The sequence below is a fragment of the Manis pentadactyla genome, chromosome 6 (assembly GCF_030020395.1).
Source record: "Manis pentadactyla isolate mManPen7 chromosome 6, mManPen7.hap1, whole genome shotgun sequence".
Lineage (NCBI taxonomy): Eukaryota > Metazoa > Chordata > Mammalia > Pholidota > Manidae > Manis > Manis pentadactyla.
In genome coordinates, this window is record NC_080024.1 from 15808490 (window position 1) to 15822710 (window position 14221).

A 14221-nucleotide genomic window follows, 5' to 3' on the forward strand; every position below is an offset into this window, starting at 1 on the left:
CGTTAATGCAATCTACAACACGGATGCTCTCAGGAGAAAAGTCAAATGGCTCATCTGTCCAATATCTCCACCAGCCTGATCCAGAGTTAAAGGAAACCAACATATCACACCACAGTGCACTAGGAAATAAATGCAGGGTGCCATTCCAACTCTTTGGATCCCTAATTCCAAGCCATGCATGAGAGATGAAAGAGAATTACATCTTCACCTAAATTCTACCATCTTCAATGACATTTCTTGAAATCCACAAGCATTTTGGAAGGTGCTCATCTATGAGAAGCCCACCTGCCCATCAGTCAGAGCTGCATCCTTATCTCACAGTATAGATAACTGGAATAATGACAGTAAGCCGTCAAGTCAAGTTGGCCATATTACCCAAATGAATACAGTTAGCAACCACTTCTTTGTAAACTTTTAGAGACAATTTCAGATTCACATGCAGTTGTAAGAAATAATACAGAGATAGTGTGTGCACATCTCCCTGTTCCCCCCAATGGTAATACCTTTAAAATCTGCAGTATAATATTATAACCAGGATATTGACATTGAGGTAATCCATCATCTTTATTCAGATTTCACCAGTTTTACAAGCACCCTTGTGTGTGTGCATGTGTATGTGTGTGTGTTGTATAGATGTGTGTGTGTGTACATGTTTAGATTTATGCTTAGATTTATGCATTTTTTATCACAGATAGATTTGTGAAACCATTACCACAGTCAAGATGTCAACATACAGAACAGTTACGTCAACTATTTTTAACTAGTCCAAGATCAAGTGACTTCTGTAAAGGAGATCAGAAAAAAACTCAGTTAAGGAATTTCTTTTAACAGTCTCAAATGTTTGGTTCATGTCATACAGGCATAGTCTCCGTCAGACACAGGATATTTGTCTCTCTTTTAAACAGGTAATTACCTGTTAAATGAGTCACATAACCACTCGCCTCTCAAGTGACCATGGAGTGCCTATACAGTGCGTATCTTCTTACAAATCTAATAAGAGCTGTGTAAAATAAATTAAAATGTGTTCCACTGAAATGCTGTCTCAAGGAAACCCAGCTCTGCCCATTAGATTTGAAGCTGTGAAAGAATCTGAAACACACTGATGAGTGAACCCCATTTAGGTATTTTCTAAAATGAGATTGCTTCCCTTTTGCTCTTGCTGATCACATCAGAAATGATTCTTTGGTCATACCTGTCATCTTGGCTCTGAAATGCCAATTAATGAATTACTGTAACAAATGACCTGGGTCTCCAATGCTTACAGACATTGCATAAATGGAAGATTTGACAGTGGACCTGCTGGGCATGAAATTTCATGGAACTCATTACTAGAGAGGGTGCTATGTGTCTTTGCTCAGACTCCACTTCCGACTTTTGTGAGTAAAAATGTCAAAAAGTGTGGACTTAACAGGAAGAACTGATGGATTTGCTGCTGTGTGTCCATTTGGCACATTGTGCTAGGACTTGGGAGAATGTACAAACCCACTACTCTGTATAATACAGCCAACTGGACAGAGTAGACCACAGAACAGTGACACCAGAGGGACTTTCATCTAGTCAAGGGATTTACCATATTTTTTAACATTAGAATATTTTGTTCAAATGTATTCTTCCAAAATACATTCTAAAGGCTGTACATGGCATTGTAGAAAGAATCAATTAATCTTCCAAAGCTCATTATAAAATTGTGAACTGACTTAGAATTAAGCATTCTTGACTCTACTAAATCCCCCCAGTGTCTAATTCTTTTTGCTCTTGTACTTTTCTTCATTTTCTTGGTCTGCATGTTTTTATGCCTTAAAAAAAATATCTCTTTCTTATCATCTTACAGTTCAGGAAAGAAGCAAACAAATCATTATATTTACTCTGCCATGATTTACCAAAAAAGTCAAAATCCTGACGACTTCCTCCATGTGAGGCACCCAACTCATACCTTCAGAATCCCCTTGAATCATCTCCCCCAAAATCCTAAAGTTTCCTTGAAACATCATTTGGAAAACCAACAATCCACTCTCAGCATTTTATAGATGAGTAAACTAAGACCTAAGAAAGTAAAGGTAATTGTCTGAAACCTCGTATAGGTAGTGGGCAGATTTAGACAGACAGCCATCATTTCCCTTTTAGACAAGTGCTCTTTCTTTATACCACATTGCCTTTATTTAATTCAGGAAATGTGAAATTCCTGCAGACCTCATAATAGTGGCCCATTTAATCTATAGATTCATCATTTGTTCTTTCATTAAGCAAGCTGGGCACCTGCTCTGTCCTAGGTATTGTGCTTGAGACTGAAGATAAAATAATAAATATAACAAGCATGACCTTTTTCTCCTGGGGTCCACCCTTAAGGATGCAGAGGTCATTATCTGGCCAGATGAGCTTTATTCAGCCTGTCCATTGTTTTATAAATATATGTATTGATGGCCAAAATTCAAAAGTTGAGAGAATTATATTAGAGGCAATCTGGCAGTCTGCCCTCTCTTGCGGATCACAGATCTGGAAGGGCTGAGCTTTTAGTCCCACTGACATGAGTGGACCAGAGTGAGATGTAGCAGCCCCTTTTCACTAAGTCTGTACCTCTGTGCAGCCAAGTTCCCCCAGACCCTTTTCCTCTTTCTCATTACGTGCCTTAGCGCTGTAGAAATGGGGTCTACAATTTCTTCCCTCATGGTTTCAAATTATGCTCCGTGGACCCTTAGGAGTGCTGGTGAGGGGCCTGCAGGTCAGGTCACAGGGGTTCAGAAGTCAGGCCTAATGCATTCTAACAGAAAGATTGTTAAACTCTTCCCTGGTTTACATATTAGGCAACCATTTAAGGCTGATTTCACTGACTGCTGAAGGGAAATACAACTGAGTTCAACTCTTCTGCAGTAAGTATTTTAATAGGTGATATAGACCATAATTATTGTAAAAATAGGAAAGAAATCAAACTCCAGCATTTGATGCAGACTTCATGGGAGCAATAGGGCTGGAACTAACCCATCAATGGACTTGAAAGGAGACAAAATTTTCAGATGGAAGGAAATAATAGAATGGTTCTGTGAAAGGAATAGAAGGTAAATCCCATAAGGAAGTATTTGATAAATTTATCAGGCTATTCTGAGCATTCCAAATACAGTAATAATATATATATAAACAGTTACTAATTGTAAAGGTATCTTTCATAACATAATGAGAATATTAAGAAAACCTCACTAATTCTGTTTACCATTGTCACCTACATATATGTACCCTCAAACACTTCTTTAAATGACTCTTCTGGTTTATGTGTAAATACAATAAAATGGGAGATCCTTTTCTAAGGAGCTTGGGGAAAGGATGGGCCTACAAAGGCCTGGTGATAAGTTTGCTGATTTTAACTAAGATGAATTTGTGAGTTAACATTAGTACATAACCACTCCTGTTAGAAGAAACAGATATTGTTTGAGTTTTATATTTAAAAATTCAGGGTTCTCAGGTATTTCAAAGATGAAAGGCCATTTGGTTGACTACTGTTTTAAAATGTAAATATTATTTTCTGTTTTTACACTTTCAGCATTTAAATTGTGAGATCTTACACAGACATAATTGCTTATCTCATTACAGGCTTGATTTTTAAATAATGGAATCTGCTTGAGTTGTAGTTTGTCCTTTTAGCCCTTCTTTTCATTATTTCCAGAGAAGAGAATAGAACTATGAAATATTTTAAATCACTCTCAACTCAGAACATCTCATATAATCATAGGACATCTTCTACTGTTCTACCAAAGTAGCTATAGAGAAATACACTGACGGTCTGTTTCACATGTTTTTATAAGGACATCTACATTTAACAATTTACCAAGTTCACATTGAGATACTCATCTAAGGGGAACCTCACAAAAAACTTTCAAGCTAAAAATACACCTTCATTTTATAAATATCAAATCAATTTTCACAGGGACTAAATGACTTATTCGAAGTTCATTTTGCTGGCTCTGATTTGGGGTCTTAACTTTCATTGTGTTAAGTAGGTGTTCAAAGTGCAGCCATTCCATGAAATTGTTGAAAGGACAAAACGAGGTAATGTAGGAAAGGGTTGGTATAGAAATTATTACCAGGTAGGGGCTTAATAAATGCTCATATTAGGAAGAGTAAACGGATTGGAATTTAGTTATTCAAGTATTACATTTGCTTATCTCTCCTGCATCCTGTCCGTTGATGTCGCAATGTTAGATACTCTAGGAGCGAGTTCAAATTGCACAAGACCCAGAATTGCACTTATTCACACCTTGTGGCTTACTGAATTTTCTAAGGAAGTGATGCTTACAAATCAGACCCACAGGACCCTGGAAGGATGCAATTTGTTTCACTTCACACAAGTTCTCCAAATGTTTGTTCGTTTGCAAGAAGACATGAAATAATGAAAACAGACTTCCAGGCTGTAAATGGTCATCTCACCAAAATGTCTTGTGTGTTTGAATCCTTCCAATACTGCTCTACCCACTAGTCATGTATTTTGTGCATGGTCACTTCTGAGAACGGGACTCTCACTATGGCCTAGAGCATTCCACCTCATCTCTGCCTATGGAAAGCAGTCTGTTTAAATTGAGGAAAATTTAATCACAAAGCCCATGCTAGTTAGAATGAATTACACTCCTCTTCCTAAGGACATTCTTCAAAATCTGAAGTCAGTTACACTGACGGAGTAGTCACTAGGTCAAGAAAATTATCCCTAAGTCATTCAATCATTCCCCTTTAGACCTAGGAAAAAGAACTTCACCTTTCTGTCATTATTCTCTATGTCCTCTAGAGCATCCTTATCATTTTGATATTAAATGCCCCCAAAACTGAGTGTAGCCCCACAAGTGTGACTTGAACTATTGCCTTTCCCATGCCAAGAACAAGTCTATACTTTGATTAAGGCAGCCTGGGAGTGGCTGCTCTTGATCCCCATTATGCTTACATAAGTCATCTCACATATGTAAGCACTAACCTTCCTTTTCCATTTTTTCTGTAAACTTTGCCACTTCCAGATGACATCTTTTACTCCCACTATGAAGACTGAGTGACACAAGGATCATAGACACTAAGTAGTCCAGAGGTTACAAAGTTGCCTAAAAACACAATCGATTTTCGTGTGCAGAGATTTGACATGCATGATGTTTAAAAACAAACTGAAGCCCATCTCCAGGGGCTACATACATTGGCACCTACAGCAAGGAAGAAAGACCACTGGGACTCCTGAAGGCCTGCAATCACCTGACGTCAAGTCTCTGCTGCCTAGGAGACAGAGCAGGCTTGTTCCAGGTCCTCTTACCCAGCTCTCTTCATTGACTTTCATCACCTGCCTGCTCCCTGAATGAGGAAGCCGACCTAGAGTGGTTTCAAGGCCTTCCTCTGATTTCCCTCTAACTTCTCAACTCTCCTCTCATTTGCATCACAACTCTTTGCTTATAGCTTCATTTCTCTACCTTATTTTCTCCCCAAGATCTCATCCAACCCTGTGGCTGAAGCATCATTATGCATCTGTGACTCTACACCTGGCTGGTCTCTCAACTCCTGAACGGTATTTCTCCCTCCTTGGCCATTGCTGTGTCTGCCCGTTTTCTCTGCATGCTTGTCCCTCCGCACACATGACTTACCCTACTTGCTCAGAACATTCTTCCACATCTTCATCTGCTTGCCGTGTCACCTCTGCTCGTCCAGAAACAGCCTCCAGGTTCCTCACACCGTGCCTCCTGTGTGTGGATTTCTGCTCTGAATCTTGGTCATCCCAACGACCTGCCTATCTCACATTTGCTCTCATCATTTCTGTGCCTGTGCCTCTGCGTGTCTTCCTTTCCTGAATACACGTTCCAGCTTCCGTCTCCTACCTTCCTTCACATCATTCCCCTCCTCACTTCACACCAGCTCCCATTTTGTGCGCTGGTACCCAGTGGTTCGCAGGCTCAGTTCTCAGCCCAGCAGCAGCAGCAGCATCTGCCGGAAACATGTTAGAAATGCAAATTCTTGAGTGAGGCTCAGCCATCTGGATTTAACAAGCCTCCCAGGTGACTCAGATGCATGCGAACATTTGAGAACCACTGCTCTCTAATCCACCTGTTCCCAGCCTTGGCTGACATTTGAATTACCTGAAGAGGTTTTTAAAAAATATATATCCATGTCTGGGCACTAACCCAAACCTATTAAATCAAGTTCTTTAGAGGTGTGGCCTATTTTTAGATATTTTTTAAAAAGCTCCCCAAGTCATTCTAATGGGCAATCAGGGTTGACTTTAATCTGCCAAGATGTTTCCTGTTATTATGCACTCACTTGGTTTCTCGCTCTGAGAAGTTCTTTCCTGAGCTTCACAAGGCCTGATCCTTTCATTCCTCAGGTCACAATAAAATTGTCCCCTCAGAGAAGCCTTCCTGCAAGAGCACTTTCTCCTTTCATATTTTCTTAATCCTATGATCTCTAACTGAAACGATCTTTGTTTAATCATTCTCTTGCTTCCTGGTTCTGTTAGAACCCCAACTTCTAGGCGAACAATAACTTCTTTTCCAGGATGAATCCCCAGCTCGCTGGAATAGAGCTGGGCACAGGGCAGGAGCTCGGGAACTCTTCTGTTGTGTGAAGAACAAACACCATACAGACACACACATTGCTTATTCCAAATTCTGTCCTTTTGATCATCTGGCTTCCCTTGCCTAAATTTTTGAATTCTACTTTCATTGCTTTTTATTTTATGATTAGCGACATTCCCAGAAATGGCCAGATGGTCTGCCTCAAGTTCCAATGAGCTCTCTCTTTCCTGAAGCCACGGCTGACTTTGTAACATTATTTCACTATTCACTTTAAAAAAAATGTACCGTGAATATTTGTCTCTAACATAAGTTCCTGAAACACATAGAGCAGGTTTCAGGTGTCCTTCCATTTGCTCCATGGTGTAGATGGAGTATGCTTCTGGTTACCCACGAGAAAATACTTTCTGAAGTGAACTGACTTGAGGAAGGAAAAAGCTTTCAGTCGATAGGTTTAAAGGCCAAGGGACCATTGAAGAAAGAGAGAGAAAACAGATACAGGAAAGAACATCTGCTTCAATATAGATTGAATCTTTAAATTAAAAAAAAAAGCACAGGCTGGAGTGTGGAGGGCATGTCTGTATATTGGCAATGCTGTTTCTAGTTGTTCTCTCTTTCTTTTTCAGCATTTTTGAAGACCTAGGTCTGTACAGAAGTCCCCAGTATCCCTCAGTCATCCCTTCCCTTTCTCTCTTAAATTGCATAGAGCACTGAAACTAGCCTTCCCATCAGGGAACGCTGAGTAGCCACAGGCAGCCTTTCATTTCAAGTAAGCTGTTAAAGAAACTCCCCTTTTATGATGTTACATTATCTATAGGAAAGCAATCAGAGAGATCAGCTGGAAATCCCCCAACACTGAGAAGGCACTGAGGGGCTCACCCACTGCTCCTCGAAATGTCTTGCTGGGAGACCCGTAGGGCACTTCAGCATGAATTAGCATCCCCATCCTAAGAGACGGAGCTGCTCCTTCCGAGGAGGGAGAGCCTGCTGGCTTTGGCTGGACTGAGCCAGAGGGGTACAAAACCCTCCAACGACGATCTAATAAACTGGGATTAAGATGCTTTCATCTTGCATCAGTCCAAGCAGAGTGTCTTCATTTTGTACCTTAGACTTGCTAATGAGCCAGAGAGAGAATTACTGAGCCATAGTCACTCATAGGCATGCATTTGTATGCTTAAGATCTAGGCTGGCCCCAACGAAACTGTTATGGGTTTGATACCATTTTTACCTCTCTTGACTTGAACTTCTTTCTAAAATCTGAAATTTCATAGGGCTGCAGGTATAATCCCTCCTGGTTCTTGTGAGTTGGAGACTTAAATGCCTTATTTCCCGTCTCCTCCATTCTTGAACTACTTCTCCTTCAGTGTCCACTCCTCCATCCAAGGAACCAACCAGGGCTGCCTGCTATCTGTCCACAGCCTTTTCCCATCCACCCTGCCCTGTGCTGTAATTTCCCAACCTTCAGAACTTTTCTTCATCAGCTTCCTGGGGCAAGTTCCCTAAAGCAAGGGTACTTGCTAGACATAACTTGATAAACTACTTTGCTCTCTTGATGACCGAAGTCCAAGGAACAGATTTGAATTTGAAGAGGTGTCCTAACTCTATAACTCTAAGACTAAAAATAAGAATTTCTAGCAATAATGGAAATCATAGAATTACAGGGAAGATTTGGGCAGTGGACAAAGGAAAGCCTTGTGGTGGTGTCCTCACACACAGGGGGCCACCTTCTTTGTGTCCTCTCAGAATAGACCTAATCAGCATAATCCGATTTACCAAACTCCCTGCACAGCACCAGGGCACCATTCTTCCTGCATTCCTGGAGCTAGAGTCACTGCCCCAGCCAATATGCAGTGTCTGAAGATGGGCCATAGTGTGCAGGAGAAAGAATAAATCTTTCTAGGTTCACAGAGAGGGAATTTATAAGAAGACAAGGGGGAGAAAACCACCGTTTGAAGACCTAGAAGATATATTTAGTATCCTCTGGACCTGTTTTTTTAAAATCCTTTGAAATAATTTATAGGAAGTGAGTTCTGGCAAAATTCAGTTTAGTTTAACATATATTAATTGACTGCCAATGCAAAATTAAAAATGATAATAATAAATGGCTAATCAGTAACACTGAATTAGCACTTACTTATAGCATGCCCTCCCCTAAGCATTCTGCATGCATTATTTCAATTAGTAATTTCATCAACTTGTTGTGTGTTAGGCAGTGGAATGCTGGTTAACTAGCTCTCTGGGGAGGAAAAAAATGCCCTGATTTGTAGCATTTGCTGATTGCCACAGTGGAAACACTCCCAACATGGATGATTTCAACAGCTCACAAAATTTCTTCACTGTATAATAATTAGCCCGTAAAATTCCTGACTTTAACAATTGGCTGTTATAGCCATTAAAAACTGGTTCCAGTGCACTACTGGTGGCAGGTAGTTTTATTTCTCCCTTTATTTCTCCCTGTTTGCCTGGGACTTTCCTGGTCTTAGTATCCAGGGAACCCCGTCAGTCCCAGGGAAACTAGGATTGCCAGTCACCCTACCCTTTGAACACATGAGTAAACTGAGACTTAGAGAGCTGAGGAACTTTGTCCAAGATCACAGAGCAAGTAAGCAGCAGAACCGATTCAGGACTCAGTAGTTCAACTACACAGAGACGTGAGCTTCCCTGCAGCAGAGGCCAGGTCTTCTGTTCTCCAGCAGAGATTAGCCATGAGTGCAAAAATAATCATAAAAGAGAGGACCCACACACATACTTTACAGAAAACATAAAAACTAAAGTGCTCTGTGGCAGAATTAGGGAATGTTTTATGTAAATCAGTTAGGGTGGTTATTTTGCCTAATTCAAAGACTGAGCTCAGTCTGTTTGCTGAGACTCCCCTGACAGGAACTGTCTGCAGTCTTCTGGAGTCTATAGCACTAACAGCTTACCGACTCCCCCACATTTTGCACTGGTCAGGGCTGAAGCCAGGCTCCCCTTCTCAGCACACCCACATCAGTATGATCACTGCTACATCTTTTAACAACCTAGGAAATTTTATGTGAGAAAATTTGCCTTTTCTTAATGATGCACTGTTGAATACAAGCTTCATTAACTATAACACAATCCTTCAATTTAGGAAATCATTTCAATGATTATGCTAATGAATATCAAGATATTTATATGAAAAGTAGAACTTTTCCCCTCCTAAACTGAAACTCATGAAGGCCAGTATATCTTTTCATGAGAATATCCTTCAAGAATAAATCTCATGAATAATAATGTTAATGTTCCACTACGTGTTAAGCAAAATAAAGTTTCGTCTGGAAACTTCAAATTTCATTTTTCCATTTCTGGTATAGTTTTTTAATAAATACTATCTGTAAAAAGCCAAATGATTTGTCTAGACTATAGTGAACACCACTTTTAACCTAATAGACACCTTTTAATGTTAAAATGATTTATCTTCTACATGGAGATGAGTTACTCTGATTTTTTAAAACGGTATACTTTCTGAAAGTATTACAAGAGTGTGAAATGACATTAATTCACAATAAGCAGTGTTCCAGAAGAGTTAGTTCAATAAAAATATATGTATATATGAGAAGTAGTGATTCTAAACACCCTCGAGCTACCCCAATTATCTTAAAAGCCTTTGAGAAACTCTTCTCACTTACCCTTCCTTAAAAAAAAAAAAAACTAATGCACACCTCACCTAACTAACTTTGAAAAATATATGCCATATAGAGCTTTTTGTGTGTGTGTGAAAGGGGCAGAAAGTGGAGGAACCAGATATGTTTAAGTTGTGTGGCGGGGAGAGGGGTTCACAAAATAGTAACTAAAAATAGATTTAAATTTTATTTCAGAGAATTTTATATCCCAGATGCCTATTTCACACCAAAATTTCATAGATCTAACAATGCAAAAGGTATTTAGAAAAAGTCTTATAGAATGTTGGATCTAACCCTTGGGGAAAAAGGTCATCTGACCCACATGGGTAGGAAAATAATGTATGTCAGGCACGAATGTAAGGAAAGATGGGAAGAAGGGTGCATCTCCAACATCAATCAACAATGTTGTGTTGGACACAAAGAATGTAGCATCTGTTATTTCTCTTTGCTTGCTTTGTCTACAGGCCCAGAATTTAAACTGATATCATTGACCATGCACATCTCATTTCAGAAAACGTGGAAAGATTAGAAAGAACAAGATAGTGTCACCTTAAAATGAAACTTAGCAGCTCTGTTTCTGGGATGGTTCAGGATCAGTTTTACCTGTACGCTACAGTTAGATGTCCTCAAGTCAGAAACTGGATGTTCTAGAATCAAAAGTTTTGACTTGGGCTCTGATTTGGGATTTAGGGTCACTGTACCTCCAAATTTTATGTAATTTTTTCTTTTGAAAATAATGTGAAATCTTAAAATTCTCAAAGCAGTAAGAAACTCAATTTAAGAAGCACTGGTGCAATGTCTGGCATAGGATTACATCATATAATGCAGTTATTTATGTATCCTTATAACATACTTGATTTCTTAGAAGGTGTACAATAAGGTTATAATAAACCCTAGTCACATTTTTACTATGTTTGAAGCTTATGGTAAACAGCTCATAAATTAAAGCAGATGGAGGGGTTTTATGGACCTCTCATATTTAGGAAAGGAAGAGAGAGAGGACTGCTGAACATAAGGAGGGGAAAAAAGTTTCCACTGAAAAAGGAAATAAAAAAGGAATGCTAGAGATGAGTTGGACCCACCTGTCATTTGTCAGCATTTTATTTATAATTAACAAAAAAAATACATCAGAAATAAGAGCCAAAAAATGTGAATATACACCATATATTTAAAAAATTTTAAGTATATCATGTTTTTTTCCAGTAATTGTACTTCCTCTAAAAACATAAAGAAGATAATTTTAGCTCTCCTTTCAAATTTTGAATGAATGAGTTTAACTTGAGATATTACTATATTTTCCTATTTTTTATTCTCTTCTTATAGTGCTCCAATTTTATATTATGGCAGGCTAGTAGAAGCTAAAATGGAAAATGCCTCAAATCCTCTCTTTCCAACTGTTCTACTTTCCATCTTTTGCTTCCAAGTATAGAAATATTCTTAAACCATAACCTTTTAAAAGCTATAAAGCCATGCTAACAAGACAGGAAACTTTCCAGATGCTAGATACAGGAAAGAACTAAAATGTCAGAGTCGGGAACAGAAGTTAAAGCTGAAACATTTGTGGTGATAGTGACACTAGCCTTAGCAGTGAGATTCTGATTCTAGTGTACAGAGGAGAATCCAGACCCTAGGGCCATGAGTACATGGGAAGAGGGGACTGAGATTCCTGGGAGAAGTTGGAAGGCACAGTATGCAATAAACAAGAGAGATGACATGCGAGACAGAAAGAACAAGAGAGAAATTCGAACTCTGATAAATTCAGTCCATAGAAGAATTTGAAAGAGATTTAAAAACAATTTATATTTGAAAGGTTAAAAGCAACAAAAGGAGAAATATAAATGATACATAAAGAAGAGATGCATATATACAAAGAACTTAGAGATTACAAAAAACAAAGATTCTGACATTTAAAATGCATTTGCTATAGTAAAAAACTTCAAAGCATGAGTAAAAAGTACACTAGACATAGTTGAAAAAAGCGTTGTGAATTGAAAACTAGAAATAAGAAAATTGGTCTGGATATAAGAAAAAAGGCAGGGTGAGATATGCAGGCATAGATAAAAAGAGCATGAGCTCTCCTTGTGTCCAGAGAGGATCTGAGTTTCAAGCTGAAGGAGCCAAATGCAAAACTACAACTCAAAATGTAATGGTAAACGATAGAAAAGTAAAATAAAAGAGACTTAAAAGCATCTAAAGAGAAAAGACAGAATTAATTACAAAGAAACTACAATTTGTCCACCTTCTCATAAGCAGCAGAAAATCTTAAAAAAAACAAAACAAAACAAAACAAAACCACAGTAGACTAGTATCTGTAAAATGCTGAGGAAATACAAGTTTCAACCTAGAAATCTATATGCAGATAAAGTATCATTCAAGATAGGAGAAAGTGAAAAGATTTGAGATCCACAAAAGTTAACAAAAAATTACTATTGATGGATAACACTATAATATAAACTAAAATATAAATATCAGGTAGAAAAAATAAATTAAACCCATACAAAAGGAATGGGGTGCAAGAAATAAGAAATCTGCTAAGGCCGACAAATTTTCCTATACAAAGATGCTCCTTCTTAAAACAACTAAAATTCAGTAAGAAGAAAGTTTAGCACAGAAGAAAAAGAATGCAATAAATAATGTTGAGAGAAGAAATGGATTAACATGTAAAGTAAATGCAATAAATATCAATTGTAAAAAGTATTATAATAATGACAGAAAAATGGTTGTCATGAGATTTAATAATAAGGTGCCACTAAAATGTAAGCAAATACAAGATGATGGAGGAAAGAAGAATTTGGAGAAAAAGTTTTCTAGGGTTCCTGATTTGTTTGAGAGGAAATTAACTTTAGAGTTTGCTAAATATATATGTTAAAATTTTAAGTGTGCTCTTCTACTTCCTGGTTTTAGTTCCCTTACCTTTCTTGGTAACCAACATAAGCCTGAAGCCATTAGATGAAATAGAAGTGGGTGTTTGTCCCAGAGTGAAGACAGCTAGTGACCTAGAGTAGCACAGTAGCACTTGGGAGTCCAAAGATGAGCACATTCATGGAAGATGGCTGCCTGGCAAGCGGAGGGTGAGGAGGGACGGCAGTTAGGAGGTGTGAGGGGTGAGGTGCGAGGTGCTGAAGAACAAGCAGGGTCAAGAGGATGTCCGCATGGGATGGGCTGTGAGTGATGACATGGCAGTGGGTGTTGAAACCTGAGCAAGGGGTCAGAGCACAAGGATGCAGAGGAGGATGTCAGTGCAGGGGCATGTTCAGCCTGAGCAGTGGGGCCCAGTGGGTGGAGAGGACGCTGCATGTGTGAGCAGCCTAGGGTGGAAGTTGACTCTGAGCCAGCAAAAATGGCTTCCACATGGAAGGGGCATCCCAGGATGGGGTCATGAGCCCAAACGCTGAAAAGGGTGTCCATGCAAAGGGACGGCTCCAAGTGGGGTTTCAGAACCCGGGTAGGATGAAGAAGGCACCTTCCCAATGGCATATCCAGCACTGGGGGTCGGAACCCCACGAGGGTGAAGGGACTGCACCCGCACAGTGGGGGTCGAGGTGGCCTGGCACAGGATGTCAGAGCCTGGGAAGAGTCGAAGGCTTTCTGCTCAGTGGATAACGCAGCAACAGTGACATGACTGGTTACAAACGAGGGGACTAATTCAATAAGCAAATATATCAAGGATAACAGGAGGCAGATTTCTTAAGTTGGAGAAAGAAGTTACAAAGACAGAAGGGAAGAAAACAAGATAGAACCTTCTGCTGCTGGACTGGAATTAGAAGTATTGTTTTGAACACATAGTTTTTAATTTATTAATTAAATATAAATGTGTGTGTGTATATATATATATATTAAAAAGGATGCCATTTTCAGCCCGTTTGGGCTGATGACCCTGTCCTGGAATGCACCTGCCATGTGGAGGCCCTCCTTACTGGCTTGGGTTCAACACTCCACCGAGGCTGCTCACACATACAATGTCCTCTCCATCCTCCCCTGGACTCCACTAATATACACACACACACACACACACACACATATATAAATAATACACACGCACACACACACACACAC

General features: G+C 39.3%; 1 long non-coding RNA gene across 1 annotated transcript in view; it reads right to left on the reverse strand.

Moving 5' to 3' along the window:
- Positions 1-13658, reverse strand: part of LOC130684042 (uncharacterized) — a 129445-nt gene extending 115787 nt beyond the window's left edge. Inside the window, exon 1 of the long non-coding RNA XR_008998161.1 lies at positions 13079-13658. This is a non-coding gene — a long non-coding RNA (uncharacterized LOC130684042). The remainder of the gene's footprint in view (positions 1-13078) is intronic.
- Between the last annotated feature and the right edge of the window lie 563 nt (positions 13659-14221).